We start from the raw sequence: 25,598 nt of genomic DNA on the forward strand, positions 1-25,598 counted from the left end.
AAAAGAACAGGTGTGTTTTTTATCACGATTTTAATTTGACAGTTCTGTTTTCTTAAATATTATCAAGCTCATTTCTTTAAATAATTTGTTTAACAGAATATGTGCTATATATTGTGCTAGGTGAATAAGGAAACAGAAAGAGGCAACCTCAGCCTGCGGACGCTGTGCGGGGCGGTGGCGGGGCAGGCAACCTCAGCCTGCGGAAGGTGTGCGGGGCGGTGGCGGGGCAGACAACCTCAGCCTGCGGACGCTGTGCGGGGCGGTGGCGGGGCAGGCAACCTCAGCCTGCAGAAGGTGTGCGGGGCGGTGGCGGGGCAGACAACCTCAGCCTGCAGAAGGTGTGCGGGGCGGTGGCGGGGCAGGCAACCTCAGCCTGCGGACGCTGTGCGGGGCGGTTGGGGGCTGTATGTGAGGCTGGGGCACTGGAAGTTAAACAAGTAAACAGAGCACAATGTCACGAGTGCTATGGAGACAGCGTTCACAAAGAAAGAAACAGTAGGGTAATTCGAATCATTTATATGATTTTGCTCTGTCATACTTTTATTTGTTTTGGTTTCTGTATCAGTGGGACTGCTTTCAGCTTCATGTAAAACAAACCCGACTATATTCGTTTGCTAGGGCTGCCATAACAACAAAATACCAGACTAGGTGGCTTAAACAACAGAAATTTATTTTTTAACAGTTCTGAAGGCTGGAAGTCCAAGATTGAGGGTTGTTTTCTCGGAACGTTCCTTGGCGTGAAGACAGCCACCTCCTTGCTGAGTCCTCACAAGGCCTTGCCTCTGCAGGCAGGCACTTCCCCTGCCTTCTCTCCTGTGTCCTGATGTCTCTTCTTATAAGGACACAGTCAGATCGGATTAGGTCTAACAGCTTCATTTTAACCTTATTTTTCTCTATAAAGGCCTTATCTCCAAATACAGTCACATTTTGAGGTACCAAGGGGTGAGACTTCAACCTATGAATTCTAGAGGGACACAGCTTAGCCCGTAACAGCCATCAGTGACTTAACCAGAGTCCCTTACTTTTCTCAGGTAACAAGAAATTCAAAAGGAAGTTGATCAGGGCTGGTAAAGCCACTCAAGGCGTCCAGAAGCTGGGCATCGCCATTTCCTGTCCTGCCAGCCAAAGTGTACGGCTCTCACAGTCAAAGCCACAAGGCAGAGGCTGCAGGTGCCCAGGAAAGCAAAGAAAGAGCCTGGAGGAAGAAGCCTGTCCCTCGCTGGTCTGAACCAGGCGAGCCATTCCGGCTGCAGGGGAAGCCAAGGAGGGCAGTACGTTTAAGTAAGCACAGCACATTGCTACCCTGAACCAAAACAATCAGCTCCATCAGGAAGCAGGGAGAGACAGCTGTGTCCCATGCACCCCCCACTGACGCACGGGACACCTCACTGCTGCATGTGACGCACACAGGTATCACACAGACCTGGGCTGACCTCAGGCTGTCTGCACACCAATCAACGTGTGGCCGTGAATAAATGCTTTTATCACTCAGTTTTCCAAGCATGGAGCAGTGGGAATGGTACCCACCCTGTGAAATCACTGAGAAAAATGAAACACAGTTGCAGGAATCAGTCCAGGGCATACCACCTAAGCCCAAAGGACACTGAGTGTGAGGCCTGTTCTTTACGTGTCTTGGGAAATCACAAAATTCTAAAACATCACAGAGCCTTCCAGTCAAGACTCATAAACACCAAAGAACTATGTCCTTATTATGTGACTTTCATGTATCCCAGTCCACAGCATGGCCAGAGAGCCTGCAATCTCTGACTTTCGTGTGTGTGTGTGTGTGTGTGTGTGCATGCGTGTGCATGTGTGCGTGCGTGCGTGCGTGCATGTGGCTTCCTTTCTGATGGTCTTACACCTTCCATGTGAGTAGGAAGCACTGACTTATTAGCACTTGTGTTCCTTGCATGCTTTCAGGAATTTCTCTTGAGATATTCTAGACCAGAAACCTATTTAGCAGTAAGGTATACCTTCCAGGGAATTTATGCCTTCCCCTCGCCAACAAAGCTGGGAGAGCCTTATATGGAAGGGATGAAGAAGGAAAAGGAAGTTGTGTGTGCATGTGTGTGTGCGCGTATGATGACACACCTTAACTCCTATAACAGAAAGTGTTTAGAAAATCTTTAAAGCAGATGAAAAAAGAACACTACAATCCTATAAAAATGTCAATAAATACTAGTAAAAACAGCATAAAAGAAACGGTTTCTACTGGGATTGGGGTGGGGGAACAGGAGTGTAGACTGGACAAGGGAGTATAGTTTTACTAAAGCCTTTTAATATCAGAATATTTCAGACTTGCATGCAAATACTAGATAAAAGTCAGGTATACATTATAACATCAAAATACATATACAGTCAGTTCAGTTCAGTCATTCAGTCATATCTGACTCTTTGTGACCCCATGGACTGCAGCATGCCAGGCCTCTCTGTCCATTACCAACTCCCAGAGCTTGTTCAAACTCAGGTCGATTGAGATACCATCCAACCGTCTCATCCTCTGTTGTCCCCATCTTCTCCTGCCTTCAATCTTTCCCAGCATCAGGGTCTTTTCCACTGAGTCAGTTCTTCACATCAGGTGGCCGAAGTATTGCAGTTTCAGCTTCAGCAGCAGTTCTTCCAATGAATATTCAGGAGTGATCTCCTTTAGGATGGACTGGTTGGATCTCCTTGCAGTCCAAGGGACTCACAAGAGTCTTCTCCAACACCACAGTTCAAAAGCATCAGTTCTTTGGTGCTCAGCTTTCTTCATACTCCAACTCTCACATCCATATATGACTACTTGAAAAACCACAGCTTTAATGAGATGGACCTTTGTTGGCAAAGTAATGTCTCTGCTTTTCAATATGCTATCTAGGTTGGTCATACCTTTTCTTCCAAGGAACAAGAATCTTTTAATTTCATGGCTGCAGTCACCATCTGCAGTGATTTTGGAGCCCAGAAAAATAGTCTGTCACTGTTTCCATTGTTTCCCCATCTATTTTCCATGAATTGATGGGACAAGATGCCATGATCTTAGTTTTCTGAATGTCGAGCTTCAAGCCAACTTCTTCACTCTCCTCTTTCACTTTCATCAAGAGGCTCTTTAGTTCTTCTTCGCTTTCTGCCATAAGGGTAGTATCATCTGCGTATCTGAGGTTTTGATATTTCTCCTGGCAATTTTGATTTCAGCTTGTGCTTTATCCATCCAGCCCGGCATTTCACATGATATATTCTGCATATAAGTTAAATAAGCAGGGTGACAATATACAACCTTGACATACTCCTTTCCCGATTTGGAACCAGTCTGTTGTTCCATGTCTAGTTTTAACTGTTGCTTCTTGACCTGCATATAGATTTGTCAGGAGGCAGGTAAGGTGGTCTGGTATTCCCCTCTCTTGAAGAATTTTCCACAGTTTGTTGTGATCCACACAGTCAAAGGCTTTGGCATAGTCAATAAAGAAGAAGCTTTTTCAATCATCCAACGGATGTTGGCAATTTGATCTCTGGTTCCGCGGCCTTTTCTAAATCCAACTGGAATATCTGGAAGTTCGTGATTCATGTACTGTTGAAGCCTCGGTTGGAGAATTTTGAGCATTACTTTCCTAGCATGTGAGATGAGTGCAACTGTGTAGTAGTTTGAACATTCTTTGGCATAGCCTTTCGTTGGGATTGGAATGAAGACTGACCTTTTCCAGTCCTGTGACCACTGCCGAGTTTTCCAAATTTGCTGGCATACTGAGTACAGCACTTTCACAACATCATCTTTTAGGATTTGAAATAGCTCAACTGGAATTCCATCACCTCCACTAGCTTTGTTCATAGTGATGCTTCCTAAGGCCCACTTGACTTCACCTTCCGGGATGTCTGGCTCTAGGTGAATGATCACACCATCGTGATTATCTAGGTCATGAAGATCTTTTTTGTAAAGTTCTTCTGTGTATTCTTGTCATGTCTTCTTAATATCTTCTGCTTCTGTTAGGTCCATACCATTTCTGTCCTTTATTGTGTCCATCTTTGCATGAAATGTTCCCTTGGTATCACTAATTGGTATAAACATATTTCAATTTTAAGCTTTTTTAAGAAAGCTGGGAGAGGTTTGGTTTGGGGAAAAAGTAGAACATTTTCAGAGGTTTTAAAAATATATTTACTGCTCTGAATTGAGGAGTGGGTTCCTTCTGCTTGTCAGTCTTGATGTAAAACCTGTTGGTCTGTTGCGTTTACAAATTCAAGCTGAGAAAATAAAAACTAACATGTGACAGAATGGTACAGGAGAATTTGGTTCAAGCAGAGTCACTAACTTTCAGGATAGGTATTAATACCCAAATCATCTGAGCTTTTAAATTTCTTTCTTTTCCTCTGGTAGCTGCATAAGAAATTTCTGGTGTGTTTCTTGTGACAGATGAGAGAGGAACTTTACCCAGTTACTTTGAAATTGTTTCAAAGGGAATGAAAAATGGACAGAATGAGGCCAGACTTAAGGTTCTCGGAGGGCCTCACAGGTCCAGAAAGACTCTAAATAAAAGGAAATACTGTCTGTACTTCCAAACAACTACCATGAAAATTTCTCCCAGCAGCTGCAATCACTAAACTACCATCCTTCTAAGTGTTGTTTTTCATGTAAATTTGAATAATCATATATCTAATGATTAACACTGAAGGAAATGGCAACCCACTCCAGCACTCTTGCCTGGAAAATTCCATGGATGGGGGAGCCTGGTAGGCTACAGACCATGGGGTTGCAAAGAGTTGGACACGACTGAGTGACTTCACTTTCTTTATTTCTATAGTTTCTTTTGGAGAAGCAAGTGGCAGCCCACTCAGGTGTTCTTGCCTGGAGATGCCATGGACAGAGGGGCCTGGTGGGCTGCGGTCTATGGGGTTGCAAAGAGTCGGACACGACTGGGCAACTAACACACACACACAATGATTAACATGCTTAGCCAGCACTTTTCAACACAAAGTAAGACAAATTTGCTGTCATAAAAAGATGTCGATTGTGAAGAAGAAACCTCACAAATACTACTGACACCACAGGCTTGGGGAGTGGGGGATGACTCTCCTCCTCAAGGAAGGGGGAAAAGTGTCCAAGTCACACTATTGGTGAGATTCCAACTGAAGTCCTGGGGCCTCCCTGGCGGTGCAGTGGTTAAGACTCTGCCCTTCCAGTGCAGGGGGTGCAGGTGTGACCCCTGATCGGGGAAATCACATCCCATATGCCACACAGTGCCGCCAATTTTTTTTTAATACAGAAAAAAAAAAAAAAAAAAAACCCCAATGTCCTGAATAAAAAGTTTCCTCCTGATTTTGGAACTTCGGAAGACACTCTCCTAAAAACAACATTCAGCAGGATATTTTCCTTCAATTAAGTAATGCTCTCTGGCTTTCGCTCTTTGGCACTAATACATTCACAGGTCATTTGGATAATAAAGTACTACAATAAGTACAAAACATTTAAGATTACCAAGAGTCCCACTTTATAAAAATAATTTGATTAAATATATGTTTTTTTTCCTCAAAATCTCCAGCGAAGTTTGAAATAAGGAAACTTCTCTGATTCAGGGTCTAACACACTATAGGCATAACTTGAACAAACTATAAAATGAACATAAAATGAACAAACTATAGGAGTTTATACCCATCAGGAATAAGTGATAAACTCTCTTCAGTGAAATGTCTCCTCTGGTTCTAGTATACCAAGAAATTAAAATATCCAAATCTGTTAGCAGAAATCATGGATGTAGACTTTTCAAGTTACTGATCATCTTTCCAAATAAATTGTTGTCCTATTTCTCAGCAACCAGTGTAAACAATAACGGAATGTGCTTACCCTCTGTAATAAGTCTGCAGGAAACTTCAATTTATTAAATGTGGCACCTCTTCTGCTTATTCATCAGATGGCTTTCCTAATCGTGTCCAATCTGCACTTTGCAATAATAGCATTTTGTTATTCATTCACTGAAGAGTCTCTGATTTAGTTTCTAATAGACAAGATTCTTCCCTTCCTCAAGAAAGTCTTGCTGTGGCTAAAATGTGCAAACCATTCAACAAGAGGACTGAGGACAGGGTCCTGGACCTAGAGCTGAAATCAAGATGGCAACCTTGTGAGGTCTGTAAAGGCCTGCAGAATTCAGCAGGTGAAGGAAGGGGTTTAAGTGTAAGGTGAGCACAAACACTGCGGCCGAAGACTTCACGTTCCTGGGATCTTAATCTAGCTCAGTACTGTTGACCCAAATAAAAGCCTTAAATTTCACTGCAGAGGTTTAGCCATGGATGGCTTGTGTTTGGCAAATAGGGAAATAAAGTTAAGTCCTGAAAGCAATAGAGTACTGTTAAAGCATTTTAGAAGTAATCCTATAATAAGATTTACTGTGTGCGAATGACTTTAGCTGAGTACAGAGAGTGGAGTAAAGGGGCAAAAATGTAAACTTATAAAGCAGCTATTTATTTGTCTCTCTTCCAGTGAACTGCAAACCCTGGAGGGCAGCAGCTGCAACGCATTCACTGTTAGAGCGCATGCGTGCATGCTAAGCTGCTTCAGTGGTGACCGACTCTACGCGACCCTACGGACTGTAGCTCACCGGACTCCTCTGTCCATGGGGATTCCCCAGGCAAGAACACTGGAGTGGGCTACCATGTCCTCCTGCAGACACTGAAACAGTACATGATACTCATTTAATAGCTAACAGAAAACATGAAAGATTGAATGAATAAGAGAGAGGGCAATAGGGAACCTGATTAAAAGGTTATTGGAACAACTAGGCATGAGCACTCAGGATATAAACTTAGGCAGCATCAACAGGAATGGAGGAGTGGGCAGAAATGGTAATCTCAAGTGACTGGCGCCTGCTGGTCTCACAAAGATTCAGAACTTGAGATGAGGCGTAGTCTGGAGTGTAGTTGAGGACTTCTGTTTGGGGCACACTGACGTGAAAGCAGCCACAAGACTTCAATGTCAAGATCTCCAACAGACAACGGGATATAAGTGGAGCTCAGACAAGAAGTCAGGGATATGGGAGTCATTAGTGAATAACTGGTTGTAAAAAAGAAAAAGTACAAGTGGATGAGTTATCGTATACAGAAAGAGTCTGTGCAATGCTAAGAGTCGAGAGCAATGCAGAGAGCTCCAGAGAAGACCATTTTAAGGGCAAGGGGTGGTGGGAGAGATGATCAAGAAGACCCGCCTCTAATACATGGCCAAGCAAGGCCTGGAAAGCGGGACTTGAAGAGCCTACAGGGTAAAGCAGAGAAACTCATCTAGTGCAGCTTCTCCAGAGGGAAGGGATGTGCCTTCCACAGAGAGACCAAGCGGGGAACTTGCCAACCAGCAGCTGCTGAAAGCTCCTGACTTGGTGGCACTTGGATTTTATGATTGTAATCAATTCACTGCTTGTTCATTGAGGACAAATACACAAACTAACACAGTCCACAGCCGTCTTCACCTTTTCAAACAACTGTTCCAAGAAAACGAGGGAACAAATGAGCCTGAAGTCTGAGTCTTACGGCCACGCTGAACAAATGGGAAAATACAGCTTGTTCGTTTCTCCTCAGTGATGCTAACGATTCAGTTAAATTGACTTCTTTGAAGGAAAATTACTGTTAATAACCTTAATTTCCTTCTCATCTTTTTCCCCAGGTACCTGACATTTTTAGATAAAATATTTTCATAAAATATTAAAAGCCAAGGAATTACATCTTAGGTAACCAACTCCATGTTATTTGTGGACTTCTTGAATCCCTTCTGTGTCTCCTGCCTACAGCCTACACTTTTCAGACAAACACATAAAGTTTCCCATTGTGCTCATTTCCCAAGAAACACAAGCCATTCCAAATAAACTTTAAAAAAAAAAAATGCTATTTTTAACTGTTACTCTAAGGCCCACCGTGTATCTTAGTGGTATCTGCTTGTGACGTTTTAGAACATTCCTGACTTCGATTTAAATCTAGTCATTGTGGCTGGTTTTCTTTTCTTTGGCCACAAAGCCAGACCACGGGCCTTCCAACCTGGCCTAACCTCTAGACAAGCAGGTGTGTAGAAGCTGCAGTCTGCCTGCCCGGACCCACTCACCTTCCTTGTCACCCGTCTCTCCCCTCTTGCCCTCTGGGGTCCGTCTACACCAGCCAGCCGGCTGATGGACGGCTCCAGCCGGAGGTCCGAGGGCAGGAGGAGAGTGATGCAGGCACATTATTCCCCTGCCTTCTCCCTGCAGGGATATGACTGGTCCTCTACAGCAGGACGCAGCTCCTGGAGAACAGTCCTTCTTGCCCTTCACTTGGAGCAGGCAAGCTCCCCACAGTGCTAAGTCGCTCTGCGGCTCTCACTCTGGCTGTGTTCCCTACACCTGCCCACGCCTTCTAAAGGCATGGGCCTCCCATACCCTTATGAAGCCTTCCTCAAAGGACCCAGTCCACACGTTCCATCTGTTCCCCAGCAGGCCCCGAATGACACAAGGTTAAAGAGGGGCCAGGAGGGGTCCTCCACTGTGACTTCCACAGGTACTATTAAAGGAAATCGCCTGTGAACTTAAAATGCTGTAACGTTTCCAGAAGCAAAATCTAGTACAGACTTTCCTGAACACCCAAGGTTTTAATGCCAAGGAAATGTAATTGAATCCTACCATGTTTCTACAATTCATTGCATGCTATAAAAATAAACATGCAGAAAGCATGCAATCAGAATCCCCATGTCATTGCCAACCTCACCAGAATTTTTCTTAAAAATGGGTATCTGGAGAAACAGACGAAAAAGAAACAATAATTTCATTTCCTGCTATTTATCTACATCAAGATTTACTTACCCTGATAATATGATACTTGAGGATGATTCCAATCTTTTAAGGGATGTTATAAAATTCTAAATATCGACAAATAATTCACTTTATAATACTGAAAACCGGAGAAGGCAATGGCACCCCACTCCAGTACTCTTGCCTGGAAACTCCCATGGACAGAGGAGCCTGGTAGGCTGCAGTCCATGGGGTCGCTGAGAGTCGGACACGACTGAGTGACTTCACTTTCACTTTTCACTTTCGTGCATTGGAGAAGGACATGGCAACCCACTCCAGTGTTCTTGCCTGGAGAGTCCCAGGGACAGCGGAGCCTGGTGGGCTGCCGTCTATGGGGTCACACAGAGTTGGACACGACTGAAGCGACTTAGCAGCAGCAACATTGAAAACAACTATAATTACTGAAGCTATAACTTCTCAAAAAACTTGAGAATCAGTGACTTAGATTTTCTGTATTTTTCCCAATCTCTCTCTAAATAAAAATGCAGTGTAGCTTTTAACTTATATGGTCCTCTGTCTGTATATTATTTCCAAATACCATGGAAATTAAGTTCAGGTATCTATTAAATAATAAAACTCAATAAAATAGATTTATCTCTGAATCTTGTAATTCTAGAATTAGAAAGTAGAAGGTAAAAAATATTCTTAAATAATTATTTTAAAGTCTAAAGATATAAATACACCTGGATAGAATTTTTAGCAATGAAATTTGATTTTCCCATCAATATCAATCTTTGCTGGCTGTACAGTATCTCACTTTTTTGACTGTATATTCAAGGGTGTTTATGATACGTCCTGGGTCTGAAGAATCTAAAGTTTTACCGCTAATCAAATTGATCAGAACATAGATTTTCAACTCAGATTCTACTCAAGCCTTCTCTTTACTAACAAGTTTTTAAATTGGCTGTTTGTTGCTGTCGTTTAGTCGCTAAACAGGCAAGAATACTGTAGTGAATTGCCATTTCCTTCTCCAGAGGATATTCCCAACCCAGGAATTGAACCCATGTCTCTTGTACTGAAGGCAGATTCTTTACCGCTGAGCCACCAATTGCTGAAGTCCCTAAATTGTATCTGATTCCTTTGTGATCCCATGAACTGCAGCCCACTGGGCTTCTCTGTCCAAGGATTTCCCAGGCAAGAATGCTGGAATAGACTGCCATTTCCCATCTCGAGGGGACCTTCTTGATCCAGGGATTGAACCTGCACCTCCTCCATTGGCAGACAGATACTGTACCAGTGAGCCACCGGAGAAGTCCTTAAATTGACCTATGAATTGGTAAAGTCTTCTTTGATTATTATATTTTCAAGAAATTTAAGGGCACAGACTACTTCTAAAGTCCTTTCCTGGTATACTGTATATAACTGAGGTCTGACTGAACTACTAAAGCAATGAAATGATATGGGGCATGCTTCAGTTAGAGAGCATATTCATAATGTGAGGGGACACAAGACAGAAATTCCATGGGGACCTTCCTTAAAGGCAATGTGACAGTGCACTCTCAAAATGTAAAACATGCATACCCTTTGGACCACATACTTAGTGACACAACAACAACCTACAAGAAATTCTAGCACACGTGCATGAAGACATAGGTACAAAGATCTTCACTTTTTCAGTCTGCAACAATGAGAAGAGAATGGTTAAATAAAACATGGTACTTCCATAGTTCACTGATGGTACTACCAGAGTTTATGAAATGTTAGAAAGAAAAAATAAAACTAGTATACTGATATGAAACGATCACCTCAATGAACACTTAAGTGGCAAGTAAGCAAGTTGTAGAAAAACTTACACATCATGATCCAGTTTATGTAGTAAGAAAAAAAGCATGTGTATATACTTATATATATGCACAGAAAAAGGAGAGGAGAGAGATGCTCTAAGCTGCTGCCGATGGTTATATCTGGGTATGTGTACAGGTGGGAGAGGGTATTTTATATTTTGTTTCTGCATTTCCTTTCTGCAATATCACTTCAATTGGAACATGTTAATGTATCATATCCATCATTTTAAAAGCCAATGAAAACCAAACATTAACAGAAGTTCTAAAGGGGGCTTTGGTGATTGATCCAGTGATAGCACATTAGCAGATGCCTTAGTTCAAAGAACTTCCTTCTCATCTGATCCAATGGAATTCCTCCTTTAAGACCCAAAAGGAAGATGAGAGCTAGTAAGCAGATTGCATGTTGAAATTCTGCAGAAACAGGTCTTCATTCTGTGCATCCAGGACAAACCCAAGACCACCCAACAGCAGGCAGACACATTTGTGACTGGTTAGAGTTCAGATCAGTGATGCAGGCAAGAGACCTTCATGTCCCCATGGAGGAAGTCCCCGTTTCTCCACTAAATGGTTCTTATTTTCAAGGAGTCCCATGAAGTAGGAGAGAAAGCCATGTCTTGCCTGCCACAACCCTGAAGACTTGCTAACATCTTATAAAAATGAGCAAGGGGAAAAACACGGAAGAAATTCAGAATCCAAAATGAATGTCCACTGGAAATAAATGACTATAACCACTTTTGTAAGAAATTCAACCAGGGGGAAAAAGCACAAATAAAGAAGGAACCATGCTCACTTAATAAAGACTCTAGTTCACAGGGCTGACAAAAGGCTGGAAGTGGGAGCTCAGACAGCCATTTTGCCTTTTTGCATTTCTTTTTCTTGGGGATGGTCTTGATCCCCGCCTCCTGTACAATGTCATGAACCTCTGTCCACAGTTCTTCAGGCACTCTGTCTATCAGATCTAGTCCCTTGAATCTATTTTTCACTTCCCCTGTATAATCGTAAGGGATTTGATTTAGGTCATACCTGAATGGCGTACTGGTGGCTCAGACGGTAAAGCGTCTGTCTACAACGTGGGAGACCTGGGTTCAATCCCTGGGTTGGGAAGATCCCCTGGACAGGAAATGGCAGTCCACTCCAGTACTACTGCCTGAAAAATCCCACGGACAGAGGAACCAGGTAGGCTACAGTCCATGGGGTCGCAAAGAGTCGGACACGACTGAGCGATTTCACTTTCATACCTGAATGGTCTAGTGGTTTTCCCTGGATCATATGGTGGTTTAATTTCTAGTTTTGTTTGGCCACCCCACAGGCTGACATGTTTATTTTTACTTTAATTATTTCTAAAGGTTTTGTAATTGTATTTCAAGCTTAAAAGAAATCTGGATTTCATGCTTCCTCTGAAAACAGAGAGGTGCTGGCAACCATGAGCCCCATACCTGCCTGGCAGAAATCTGAAGACCTGCCCTCCAGGGAAGGCCAGGGCAGAGCTCCCGACACACGTGGCCCCCACCACCACCACGCCCGTCTTAGAGCGTAAGCTTACCCCAGGCAGCCCCATGATGCTCACCTGGCCCTCAGAGGAATCGGAGTGGGTCACATCTGCTTGAAACCTGAGGAACCTCACCCAGGAAAAGCTGGTCCTTCAGAAAACTAAATTAACTTTTAGACTACCCTGGAGCAGCATGTGGGAACATCCCTCTCAGATTTCCGGCCCATGTATCAATTTCCTATTTCAATTCCACAGTCACAGTCACAGCAGGGTTGCCAGAAGCTTCTCTGTCATACCTCAACCCAGTCCCTTAAAATAGTGTTCATAAAATTTGTTATTGTAGCAAACCTTTCAGCCACATATACTTGCATGGCAGGTAACACAGCACAGCAGTCAGAAGTTTGCGTTCTGGTGTCAGTCTGCTTGGGTTTGGCTTCTCATCTCTAACTCCGAAGTGAATAACTCTCAGTTTCACTTTCCCCACAGGTAAAACAGATACTTTTAGGAGCTTCCATAAAAAGCTGTGGGGAGGGTTAAATTGAGAGGGTTAACTTAAATTTGGGGACTTCCCTGGTGATACAGCAATCAACACTTCGCCTTCTAATGCAGGGCCTGCGGGCTTGATCCCTGGTTAGGGAGCTAAGACCCCACCTGCCTGGCAGCCAAAAGGCCAAGAAAACAAAACAGAAACAATATTGTAATGAATTTAATAAAGAATTTTATTTTTTTTTTAAGCGGCACATTTTTAGTGTTCAACCAACATCTGTGGTTTTGTTACTGTTGCCATCAGTGTTCCTGCCTCTGAAGCCCATGGGGAAGCAGGAATCACACACACGTCCCCCTAAACCCCACAGATCTCCAGATTATCCTGGTGGGTGCCTCGCTCCTCCCAGGCCTCACTGGCTTCAGAAGGTCTTTTTTCAAAGCCTAGCTGGGAGACGCAGATGCCCTGGGGGTCGCGTCCTGCTCACAGAGTTCTATTTCAAAGCCCCCAGGTCACAGAACTTCAAGGAGATTAGGGCTGAATTACTGTGAGGTCCCTCTGTCCAGCTGCAGTGGCGGGGTTAGGTAAACCCAGAGGAAGACCTGGCATTCACACAGTGGCCCTAAAAGCTGACCAGAACTTCCACACTAGCAGACGGGGCAGGACAAGTGTCCCTTATCAAAAGTTTTATACAAACTGGCACAGCCTGCTTTGCATGGATAAGTCACTGGCATTTGCCCCAGAGGAGGAGGAGAATGCAGGAGTGAGGAGGAATACTAGCAGTGTTGGGAGAAAAAGCACCAAGAGCAGTTGCAGTAAAAGCAGCAGTAACACAACCCCCAACATCATCCAAGCTGCACAGCCACGTACTTTTGCCCTATAAACGATTCTCCTCATTTACAGACGTGGCCACAGAGGCTCAGAGTGAACGCTAAGTGTCAGAGCTCACACATGCCATACATAGTCTGGATCTGAGCACAGGTCCACCTGATTCCAACACTTTAAAGTCACAGAAACTTCACACTGTTGAAAGTAAATGAAGTACAAAGGAAAACAATTACATGTAAATATATTCATCAAAGGGCTTCCCAGGTGGTGCTAGTGCTAAAGAACTTGCCTGCCAATGCAGGAGACAGAAAAGATGCGGGTTCAGTCCCTGGGTGGGGAAGATTCCCTGGAGAAAGGCATGGCAACACACTCCAATATTCTTGTCTGGAGGGCTACAGTCCATGGGGTCTCAAGGAGTTGGACATAACTGAAGCGACTTAGCACACACATACTTATCAAAAAAATATTTTAAAGGCTCACATAGTATGTGCTTCCTTTTCAATCCATTAAATGCCAAGACTCATCGACGGCTCCAATAGCTGCCTTAACCGTCAACTGGAAGAAAGTGAAAATAAAGATGCATTTGCGAGCTCTATGGACCTGCGGAGTGCCATCCCAGCGTGTCCTGCAGTGAAGAGCTCCAGTCCTGGGAGAGACAGCAAGATGCCAAGTGTGACTCCACCGGCCTGTGACCTGCTCTCTCCAGACGAGCTGCTCACAATTAAGTTTCCTGAGTGACAGTCTTCCTCCTGTTTTGAGCAAAGGGCTACTTCATTCACATCAGGGAGCCAGCAACTTCCTCTAATCGTTCAGGAGGAGAAGAACCTTTAAGAAGGGCAATGTATCATAAAGCAGCAATCTGCATGCCCCCAGGGTGGCTCGAAGGCCAGAGGTGGAATTTCAAAGGATCCAGGCCCTGAAGGAGACTCAAGGGGATAAGACAACACTATCTTACAGTCACATGGTACACAACCTTCTGAGGTTTTCCAGGCAGTAGGCAAAGGGGTGTGCAGAGAAAATCATCTTCTGATTGATATCCCTTTCATCTACTTTGATTCCAAAAAGAAAAGGAAAGAAAAAGTAGATGGGAGTTCACACAGAGAAAATAAAACCTCTACTGGCCCTTCATCCTCTGGAATATAAGAATCTCCCAGCTGATACATAAAAAGTCTCATGACTGCTTTCATCCACTCTGTGAACTTGACTTAAACCTTCAGCATCAGAAAAGTATCCAAAGAGATGAGCTTCTAACCAGACTTTTAGAAAGTGGGATTTAGTAGGGTGGGCAGGGGGAGAGGGGCGTCGTTGTTCAACTGGTCAAAATGGGAAGATTTTTACAAACAGGCTTCAAACTCCTCACTTATCTGCTCAGTGATGCATTTTCACCCAGCTCACCTTCTCCTTGGGGTGAAGTAAACCCATTTATATATCTGAAGATCTACAGAATCCCAGCCCATGAATGTGCCAAAATCTGTATCATTCTAAGTGTCAACTCAAATTGGCACTTGCCAAGAGCATTGCCAACAACTGAACAACAAAGGCATTCGCCATCTGCCTCTACGGAGACTGACCCCTGTGCTGCTATAGCTACTGACACTCTATGGCCTCTGAGGGAGTTCAGGGTGGAGTGAGGCACTCTGTGCTCCAGAGAATCTGGGGCATGGGTCTTTAGGATGGTCTTAGGAACACATTTTATGATCTCAATCCTTGAATCTCCTCATTTCTAGAGAATCACTAAATCCCTTCATGGTGACATCAGATCCTCATGACCAGCAAAAAACTTTTTATAAAATGAGTGCTTCATGGTATTGAACTCCCCCTTCACCAAAACCTTATATAATGACCTTCCCTCACTGCCACTTTGGAGCAGGCTCTCAGAGCATCTGAGGTGCTGTCTCCCGTCCTACGGTCCTCATTTTGCCCCAAATACAACTTAACTCACAACTCTCAAGTTGTTCAATTTTTAGTTGACATAAGACGTGTTGACTTAAAAAACAATCCCAACCTAAAAGTTGAGAGTTCTTTTACAGTGAGAATTTTTAGGACTTCAAGCCAGGGAGACAGCAGCATCTCAAGTGTTTTTGTCAATTCCTTGGAAGAAAAGCCATGACCAACCTAGACAGCATATTAAAAAGCAGAGACATTACTTTGCCAACTAATGCCCATATAGTTGAAGCTACGGTTTTTCCAGTAGTCATATATGGATGTGAGAGTTAGACTATAAAGAAAGCTGAGCGCTGAAGAATTTATGGTTTTGAACTATGGTACTGGAGAAGACTCTTGAGAGTCCCTTGGACTGCAAGGAGATCCAACCAGTCAATCCTAAAGGAAATCAGTCCAAATATTCATTGGAAGGACTGAGGCTGAAGCTGAAACTCCAATACTTTGGCCACTTGATGTGAAGAACTGACTCATTGGAAAAGACCCTGATGCCGAGAATGACTGCAGGCAGGAGGAGAAGGGGATGACAGAGGATGAGATGGTTGGATGGCATCACCAACTCAATGGACATGAGTCTGAGTAAACTCGAGGAGTTGGTAAAGGACAGGGAAGCCTGGAGTGCTGCAGTCCATGGGGTTGTAAAGAGTCAGATGAGACTGAGCAACTGAACTGAGCTGAAAGAAAACCAGATATCTCAAGTTAAGGAATTTAGCGGCTGTCTACTCCAGAAGTAAGTCTGGGCTTACTGAAATCATTCCTGTCATATGCGTCTCGCTTTCTGGGGCCAATATCCTGTGTTTCACATCATGAGTTCCTCAGGGCTCCCCTGTTGGGAGTGGCTGCAGCCTAATGGCTACTGATTACAGGGATTCTTCTTCCTGAGTGCCCTGGAAGCTGGCATCACTGAGGACTGTGGCATCCTTGTTTATTGATATGGCAGGAAATATTCCAATCCTCACGCACAACTAGATAAGTAATATACCTTGAGGAAGTAGTTCTACTTTCAAGGAGAAGGCTTGATCAAAAGAGAAACTATGAAACAGAAAAATTAATATTAAGGAATGAAAGGTAGGCCTACACAGGGCGATTATAGTTCCTGAACAGTACAAATAGAAAAATGCAGCCTGGACAGTACTGAGAATTAGACAGTATCCTCACAGAAGGTAAAGCCACGGAGACTCAGCAATGAAGAGAGGTACTGATTTTCTCATAGGTAGGTTGGAGAAGGAAATGGCAACCCACCCCAGTGTTCTTGCCTGGAGAATCCCAGGGACCCGGGAGCCTGGTGGGTTGCCGTCTATGGGGTCGCACAGAGTCAGACACGACTGAAGTGACTTAGCAGCATAGGTAGGTAAGTCTTTCTGACAGGCAGTAAAAAGGCCCACAAGTTCACATTATAAGGGCAAAAGCAACCATTTTAGAAACTTCAGTCTGGACATGAAATACCAACTGTGATCATTAAAGCATCTCCACTAGTCCTTGACCTCATTCTGCATATCAAACACACAAGTTCTTGGTTTTACAGGACTCACTGTGATAGATGACAGCTTATTAAAAACCTGTGCCCTTCGTGCTAATAAACATGTTGTTTCATCCATAGTTTACAAGTGGTCAAAAACAAAGAAAATTGATTCATGATCTGCTCAATAACCTTAAGTTTCAAAGAATATCTTTACCTTCCCCAAAATACTTGAGCTTACTGTTAAAGACATTTGTGGAGAATATGCAAAATACATAAACTTTCTTTCCTGTGACTATATTACATAAGAACTGTGATCACAAAGATAAATTGTCTTCACAACATAAGGTTTTTAAAGCAAAAAACAACCTTGGCACCTAATTACTAATGTATTCCTTTTTTAAGTCCTCAGATATAATTAATAGAATGAATGAATTGGATAATTTAAGCTTGCCAGCTACACCTGAAAGTTTGGGGGAGAAAATGCAGATGCTAAACCCAGAAACAGGCTTATTGATCACATCTTTTCACAAACTGGCATGCCATGTGATGGGTTCCAGGAAAATATCAGTGCTAAAGCTCAATTATACCTCAATTTTAACTTGCAAAGCGGGTTAGAGCTGAATATTAGTCAAGCCTGAGTCATTGTATTAGTTCTTAATAAATCAAACCCCAAAGTGGATTTTGGTAGTATCCTAGGAAAATACCATATTCATTTGGATTGCCAAATATAACTGTCCCACGTTGCTAAAATCAGCAGTATGCACTAATCTAAAGGTGTTGGATTTGCTCTTTAAGAAAGACAAAATAGGAGGGCCAAAACACTGGCTAAATCTCCACTGGGGGGATGAAACATTTCAAAGAGGTGATACAGATTTAAAAATCCATTTCTGCAAAATCATTCTGGTAACCCTGAACACTTTTTAAACTTTCCTGTTTCACCATCTCATAAGGCAAAAACACAGCTTCTTAAGATTCCAGGGCACAGAAGTAGTTTAACATCAATCACATTGTTCAGGCACACCAATATAAAACTAGTAAAAGAGTATTTTAGAACAAAGCTCTCTGTGTGGGTGTGCATTTGCAAAATAAAGGTAGCATTATCCTGACACATATTCACGTATACCCAGTGATCAAATAGAGTCTTGGAAATTTTGTTTTGACAGTTACTTGTAGAATAGCATTTTTGCTGATTAATTCAGAGCTAGGTAGTGATATCATCAAAGCTAAATCAAAACTAAGTTGGAATGGTTGAGTAATAATGCAATTAGAGGAAAACGTAATCCATAATCAAATATGAGGTACCTTCACATATGTTACAATACATTGCATGCAAAGGGTTACCACTTGCAGCAGCAAGTCTCATGTCCATAAAAATGCCAATTCAAAAACAAATCTTTTCTCTTTAAAAAGTGAATTTTTATGAAAACAGGTGTTCTCCCAAGATGGCATCATTTATTAAATGTCAAAAGGAAGATGATTAAAAGACTAGCTGAAAAATATGCAAGACTGTCCTATCAAAACACAACATGTTAGATTACATAACACGGATAAGGCAGATTAAATCACACGGCCCTGCCCAGATAAATTTTTGTTCTTCTACCTGATTTCAATAACTTAGGCCACCAAAGTTTAAAGCAAACAAAATATTCGGTTCTTGTTTCAAGCATATATTTTTGAATATATATGAGTCTCGAAAAGAGTCTCGATAAAACTAGATGGATAAAGTTAAGATTTTACACACACATACAGATAAAATATGACTTTTTATGAAGAACACAGTTCCTCAGACACTTTGTTAACTGCCCAGGTAAAGTCACCAGTTGCTTCTACTGGTCAGTTTATGAATCTGATTTCCCTTTAAAGGGGAAACTGTATCTCTGTATTAGATATCATACAGCTAAAGTCTGAATGACGTTATTGCCAATGAAATAATTATTTAAACATAATTAAACAGAATTATTAGATTATCTCTAAACACGCGTAACTTAATTTACAGGCCACCATGTATCACATTTTCAGTAAAAATCCATGGACCTTTCATGGATGTTTTGGCCAAAATTAAATTTCAAACATGTGCTTTAGAACAAGAAGTAGAATCACCTCAAAAGTTTTAGAGAAGTCAGACATGTCTCAAACGCATGCACATTTATGAAACTATAATGTGCATTTGCATGTTTCTCCAGAAAAAAAAAAATGATAGTTTTATGATTCTAGATAAAGTTGCCCTGAAACACACTGGGAAACTCAAAGATTCAGTATTTTCATACTTCCGTAACAGAACTGCCTACAAAGTCCACAGGGAGAACAGTACTACGTAGGGTCTAATTAGTTAAGAAAAAGGCAACTTTAAAATTCTGAAGACACTTTTCGTCTCCATCTTTTATATTATCTTAGGAAGCTGGAACACTGCCCCCAAGGAGTGCCACCCTATCAGTGCTGTTTTAAGTGGAAATGGTCAATCAATCATACCTATTATTTCCCCAGAAGAGGTTAGGCGAGCCACACGCATACACATTTACATGCGGTGCACCGTGCCAACTATTTCCAACCGAAATAATCATATACACGTCGAGCCGAGCTATTTCCAGCCAGAAGCAGCGAATGTCTGGACAGAGTCTACGGAAACCCAACAGGCGATGACTGCAGAGGGAGGGGCGGCCGCGCGGACCCCCAGCTCTGGCGCGTTCCGGGCGCCCGGCACCGCACCGGCTCCGGGGCAGGGCATCTGGGTGCGCGCGCGCGCGTCCGGGACGCACCCGCCGGGAACAAACAAGCCCCGCGGGCCCAGGCGGGAGGGAGCATCCTCGGGCGGGACTCGGAAAGCCTTCTCCTACCTGTCACTTTGCCCGGAGCTGCTGCCGGAGATGCGGCCGCGGCCGCCGCCTGGAGCTCCAGTGGGTGCGCGCGCGGGTGTGCGCGCGGGTGTGTGTGAGCTCCTGTGTGCGGTGCGGCTCACTAGCTGCTCCCCGCGTCACCAGCCCCTCCGCCCCGGACCGCGCCGGCCGGCGAGCCCGCCCCTCGCCCGCCCCGCCCCCGCCCTTGCCCCTGCCTCCCCGGAGCGGTCCTCACCTCCACGAGGGGCCCGGGTCTCAGCGGGCGCCCCCGGCCAAGCCGCCGGGCCGTGCCGGCCTGCTGCGCCCGTCCGCCGGCTCGGCGCGCCCCGGCCCCGGGCCCCGCCGCCCCTAGCGGCCGGCCGCTCTCTCCTGGCTCAGCCCCCGAGTCTCCCTCTACGTCTTCGCCTCCCGGCTCCGGATCCCGAGCCGTCGCCTCGCAGCCCCAACCTGCCCGGGCTACGGAGCATGCCCAGTGCGGCGCGCCCGGCCGGCTGGGGGTGGGCAGGGGCCGGGCCGGCCGCGATCCCGCGGGGCAGGGAGGGGGCCGGCGGGCGCGGGGCGCCCTGGCGCCGGGGGCCTGGGGCCGGCCGGGTGGAGGGCTTCGCCCGGAAACGGTGGGTGGGGCGTCCGGGAAGCCGCCCCGCGGCGGACTCTGCGGGGTCTCCCCGGTCGCCCCCGGGGCTCCCGGCGCCGCCAGGCAGGCCCGGGGCCGGGTCGGGGGGCGCCCAGGGGGGCGCCTCCCGAGCAGCACCTGTGCGGAGTGAGGAAATCCGGAGGGAGACGGGCCGTGGGCCCGGGGCGGCGGTAGGGGCTTAAGAGTGGAGAGGGATCAGATCCAGCGACAGCTGACGACCTACAGTTGTTGGCGGGGGTGGGGGTGTTTATTTGTTTATATTTTGTTTAAGAAACACCTCAGGCGCTTACAGTGCTTCAGGCACGGTCCTAAACGCTTTTTATTCCTGGAATCCTTGAAACAATCTTCCAAAGCAAATATTCCACTCTCTCCTTCCCACCCCGCCCCCTGCCCCGGAGCCTTAAACTGAGGCACCGAAAGATAAAGTGGTTCCAAAAAGTCTTCGCCCAAGTGCAACCCAGGGACGCAACCCCCCCCCCGCCCCCCCCCCCCCCAGACGCCGGTCCCCGAGATGCTGGGGCGTAAGCTCGGGCCCCAGGTGACTCCGAGTCACCCACACTAAAGGGGTTACACGGCGCTCCTTCCAGCATCACCCTTTGTGTGGACCCTCACAACTCGCGGCTCCAGGACTCCCTCCCGGGAGGACTCTCCTCCCTGAGGCCACTCCGCCTCCTTCTCCGGCCGGCGGCCACCAAAACCCGGAGACGTGGCACCTGCGCACTGGGGACCGGGCCGCACTCGCGGCCACACTGGGCATGCTCAGCCCGGGAGCGGGTCCCGCTGGCCGGGAGCAGAGAGCGAGCCTGGCTGGCAGCCCCTGCGGGCTGAGGGGTGAGAGCAGGATGTGGGCGCGAACCATAGCCAGGCCCCGAGGACGAGAGGCGACTGCAGACCCCAAAGGCTTGCTCCTCTGGCACAGCCTGACCTCTTGCAGGCAGAGCTGAGAGGAGGGTAGTTACAAGTTGACCAACTGGGCATCTTTCAGCGGAGGGGGCTGAGGGCCCGCTGACAACTCCTGCTAAAACCCTAAATTGCAGTTTGAGCTGGGCCCTAAGAAAAGCTGGAAGCCGCCGAGCCTGTCTGCATGTTGAGCAAGCCCAGAAAAATAGCCCAGACCGAGTTGAGAGACAGGAGGAAGCTGTGGGACTTTTCCCTGTTGGAGGTCTTCAAGATGTAGTGATCCTGAGGACGCCGGGGCGCTGATAGCTCTCCCCAAGCTGTAATGTGCCCCCGAGTCACCTGGAGAACTTGTCAAAGTGCAGATTCTGACTCAGGAGGTGTGGGGTGGGACCGCAGATTCTGTGTTTGTAACGACTCCCACAAGGTGATGTTGTTGCTGGCCCTCAGATCAGACTTTTATCAGTATTTTAGTTATGTTCTCTATTTTATATTTAAGATTTAGAAGAGCTAAGCAGTTTGCCCCAGCCAACTGCTCACACAGCCAATAAGTAGAGTAGTTAATTTCAAACCCAGTTCTGAAGGACTTCCTGTTTAAGTTCCTGTATTCCCCGCGTATCACCGGTTGACGGATGAGCGAGATGTCATCTGTGTGTCCTGACTGTCTTAACAGTGGAACTTAATTTAGTACACAGTTCTCCCAAATATAGTGTATCACTTAGCCCTTGCTGTGTAAAAACTACACAAAAACTTAGTGGCCTAACGTAACAACCATTCCACGGAATCAGCAGAGCAGTTGTCTGCTGTTTGCTCTGGTTCCACTCAGGCAGATGGAGACATGTGGAGTTTGAAGCGTTGTCTCGCTGGCTAAGATGACAGGATGTTTTCTCCATATGGTGAGATCCTGGTTCCCAAGAGCAAGCCCCAGTTTAAAACAACATTTCATGCCTACGTTTCCTAACGTCCTATTCACTAAGAAAGTCACATGGTCATGTCCAGAATCAAAGAATGGAAAAATGGTGCACTTCAGTTTTTGATAGGAGGAGAGAAAAATAGAAAGGTTTTATTTTATGGTTTTTAGTTTTTTTCCCCCAACCTACTACATACACCAATTTCCATAAAAGTAACCCCCACTGCCCTAGCGTTCACGCAGGGAATCATAGACTAAGCCTATCTTTACTTTTAAATATTAGTAAACCAACTCACAGCAACATTTATTGTTATTGCTGGGTCTTCAATCTAATATTGTTTACTAAGGAATCTCAGTTTAGAAGGTTTAAATAGTTAGATGTTATTTTGAAGTACAAAGTTCAGTTCAATTATTTGGAGTCTGGTGGGCTACAGTCCATGGGGTCGAAAAGAGTCAGACACAACTGAGGGACTAACACTTGCTTTCACTCTTCATTAATAACATTTCAGATAGTCATCCACTCAAAGAACATTTTGGAAACCTTTTATATACAAGGCACTCTTTGCCCAGTATATTGAGATAAAAGAGACAAAATCATTGCCCCTGTGAGGCTTAGATATTATCAGAGGAAACACATAATAAATAGTATATACCATCAAGTAGTACTGAGAACTATGACAGAAAAGCAAAAGGGTTTTTGAGGTAGGACAGGTGACTGCTGTTTTTGCCAGAGATCAGAGATGGCCTCTGTGAGGATGCATCATTTTTGTGGAGGCTGGAACAAAGAGAGATGCCTATCTGGGGAACAGTGTTTCCAGCAGAGGGACGAGAAGGGCCCTGAGACCCAATGTACCTAGCATGCGCAAGAAACAGGAAAGAGGCCAGGCTAGCAGAGTGAGGCACCAAGTGGGTGGCACTGGAGTCACAGAGGCAGCGGGGGGCCAGACCACACAAGAGCACAGAGAGCACTTTGGACTTTAGTCTGAGTATGATGGAAGGCCAGCGGAAGTTGTTGTGCAGAGTGTGGCCGTGATCTGGCTGGCAGTTCAGGGAACTTGAGAATTTTCCTAGGGTTGAGAGTACAAAAAGGGAGCCCATTAAAAGGACATAGCCATGGTTCTCCACGGGCAGATTTTATCGTTTTCAGGTTGTTGTTTTTTTCTTGGCCACACCACGTGGCCTAGGGGATCTTGATTCCCAGACCAGGAAAGGAACCCACGCCCCCTGCCGTGCATGAGCCATGCGTAACGACTGGACCATCAGGGACGAGTCCATTTTCAGTTTTAAAACTCAGACTGTATCAAATCGTCAACCTCAAATCAGTTTTAATCCCGTCTAGTCCCCTAGGAAGGCTCCAGCTCCGTCCTTTACTCTCTGAAGTAGAAGGCCAGCGGCACAGGATCTGGTCCTTAAACACTGTCTCCCCTGCCTCCTGCCCTTGCCGAAAGGCCTAGTTCCTCCAGCATGTTGGGCAGGAAAGAGGAAGGAAAGGAACAAGTGTCTGTATCCTGGAGCCACCGTGGCCCCTCCTCGGCTCGCTGTGACCAGTGACACTGGGGCAGTTGTCCCTAAGCTAGCTTTCTGTCATGGAGAACATGGTTAGGCTCTTGGAGGGTCCTTCTGGACTTCCCTCCAGGCCCCTTCCTCCAGCTCTGCTCCTTTTATCCCAAAGCCCCTGGTTCTCTCCATGGTGGTTCAGCCCAGTGCATCTTCTTGTTGGGGTTCACATGCCAGGAAGGCCACCCTGTGGTGGGGCACCCACAAGAAAGCCAGGCATCCAGCAGCCTTCCACAGTGTCCACTGAAAACACAGAGAAACCAGAGAAAGTTGCCCATCCTAGCCAGGCTAAAAGTTGGCAGGAAGGAGGCAGATAAGATGGAGCTGTTTCTGCCGCAAGGGGATCCCTAGACCCAGTACTTTCTCAAGTATATGGATCCCTGAACATGCCTTGCCTTTGTACTTAGGAGAATTAATGTTCACCACAATGGCCAAAGAGAAACGTTACTGCAACCCCTCCTTATTTCTAGTTTTATGAAGTCTTATGTGTTATTCATGCTTTGCATGAGAGGAGGAACCAGAACAGGAGGACTTTTAATAGTCACACCTGTATTTGCCAAAGATCACGTTGCATTCTTTTTACAGAAAGGACAGTGCACCTCCTGTCCTGATTTAAAGTGATATGTTAATCACAGCTTCCTCCAGGCTCTTTACTTGCTGTCCTTTGTAAATGAAAAGATCACCACTGGCCCCATTTGCCCAGTTTGCCTTAATTAGGAACATAATCTTTGAAAAGTGAGCAGCACAGAACAACCTGACATGGGGTATCTCTGCCTCAAGGTATCTCCTCCCTAAGCTTGAGTGTCTTGCTCCACTAAAACCTGTTAGGGGCACTGAGAACCAAAGAGAGTGATGGTGAAGAAAATGGCCTAAGGAGTCAGTGTATGTGGAATACAATGGCAGTTGGGGTTGGAGGGAAACCACTAACCACTTTCTGTTAAATCAATTGTTAATTGGAGTATAAAGGGAAGATAGAAAAATAGAGAAGAGCATTTAATTTCATTCCAAACAACTTGACTTAAGAGAATTTTCCAAGTGTGAGCTAGGCTTAGAATTTGACAAGAATGTAGAGGTTCCAACCTACTATTGTATGGTGATAATGGTGGTTATGATGATGACTGTTTTTATGAAAGTATAACATACGCAATAAAGCATGAAAAGAGCTTGAGGAATTTTCACTAATATGATTACTTGCATGACCACCACTTGGATAAAAATGTTAGAATATTTTCAGCATTCCCCAAAGTTTCATACTCCCTCCTGGTCAAAATCATGCATGCACACACACACATCACCACCATCACCATCCCTAACACAGATAATCACTATTCTAACAGCACTGATTTGTCTTCTCTGTTTTTGAACTTCATATAAATGGAACCATGCAGAATATGCTTGGTACCTGGCTTCTTATTGTGTCTGTGAGATTCACTCATATTGCAGCTTATACCTATAGTTTATTGCTTTAAATTGTTGTATATCACTGTATGAGACCCCGGTCTCTCGCATTGTAGGCAGATGCTTTACCATCCGAGCCACCAGGGAAGGCTTGTAATGAGTGTATCAAAATGTATTTATCCAATCTTTTGTGATGGTAAATTTTTTCAGGGTTTTTTTTTTTTAAATTGCACTTGTGTATGTGTGTGTATGTGCATTCTCGTGTCCAGCTCTGTGACTCCATGGCCTATAGCCTGCCAGGCTCTGTCCATGGAATTTTCTAGGCAAGAATACTAGAGCAGGTTGCCATTTCCTTCTCTAGGGGATCTTCCCCACCCAGGGATCAAACCTGCATCTCTTGCATCTCCTATATTGGCAGGCAGGTTCTTTACCAGCTGAGCCACCAGGGAAGCTTCTGAAGCACTTAAAGGTCCTTGAAAGCCAATTCTACACTCTCGTCCTACATCTTTGTGTACACCGTATGACTGGTGCAATAGTATACTGAGTACTCAATACTTAATGGATTGCTTTGTGAAAATAAAGATTATTCTGTGTCATGATAAAGTGAATTCATCA

At 45.1% G+C, this 25,598-nt stretch overlaps 1 protein-coding gene across 7 annotated transcripts in view; it reads right to left on the reverse strand.

Annotated features, from left to right (window-relative positions):
• The window catches only part of PLCB4 (phospholipase C beta 4), a 478,191-nt gene extending 458,347 nt beyond the window's left edge, over positions 1-19,844 (reverse strand). For 5 of the 7 annotated variants that reach the window (XM_040248318.1, XM_040248317.1, XM_040248319.1 and 2 more), the window contains exon 1: positions 19,588-19,711. The gene's annotated coding sequence lies outside the window, so the exon portion shown is untranslated. Of the gene's footprint in view, positions 1-19,587; positions 19,712-19,822 lie in introns of those variants that run through there. The other 2 variants (XM_040248315.1, XM_040248320.1) reach the window with 2 other exon arrangements.
• Between the last annotated feature and the right edge of the window lie 5,754 nt (positions 19,845-25,598).

The sequence above is a fragment of the Oryx dammah genome, unplaced genomic scaffold (assembly GCF_014754425.2).
Source record: "Oryx dammah isolate SB20612 unplaced genomic scaffold, SCBI_Odam_1.1 HiC_scaffold_10, whole genome shotgun sequence".
Taxonomy (NCBI): Eukaryota; Metazoa; Chordata; class Mammalia; order Artiodactyla; family Bovidae; genus Oryx; species Oryx dammah.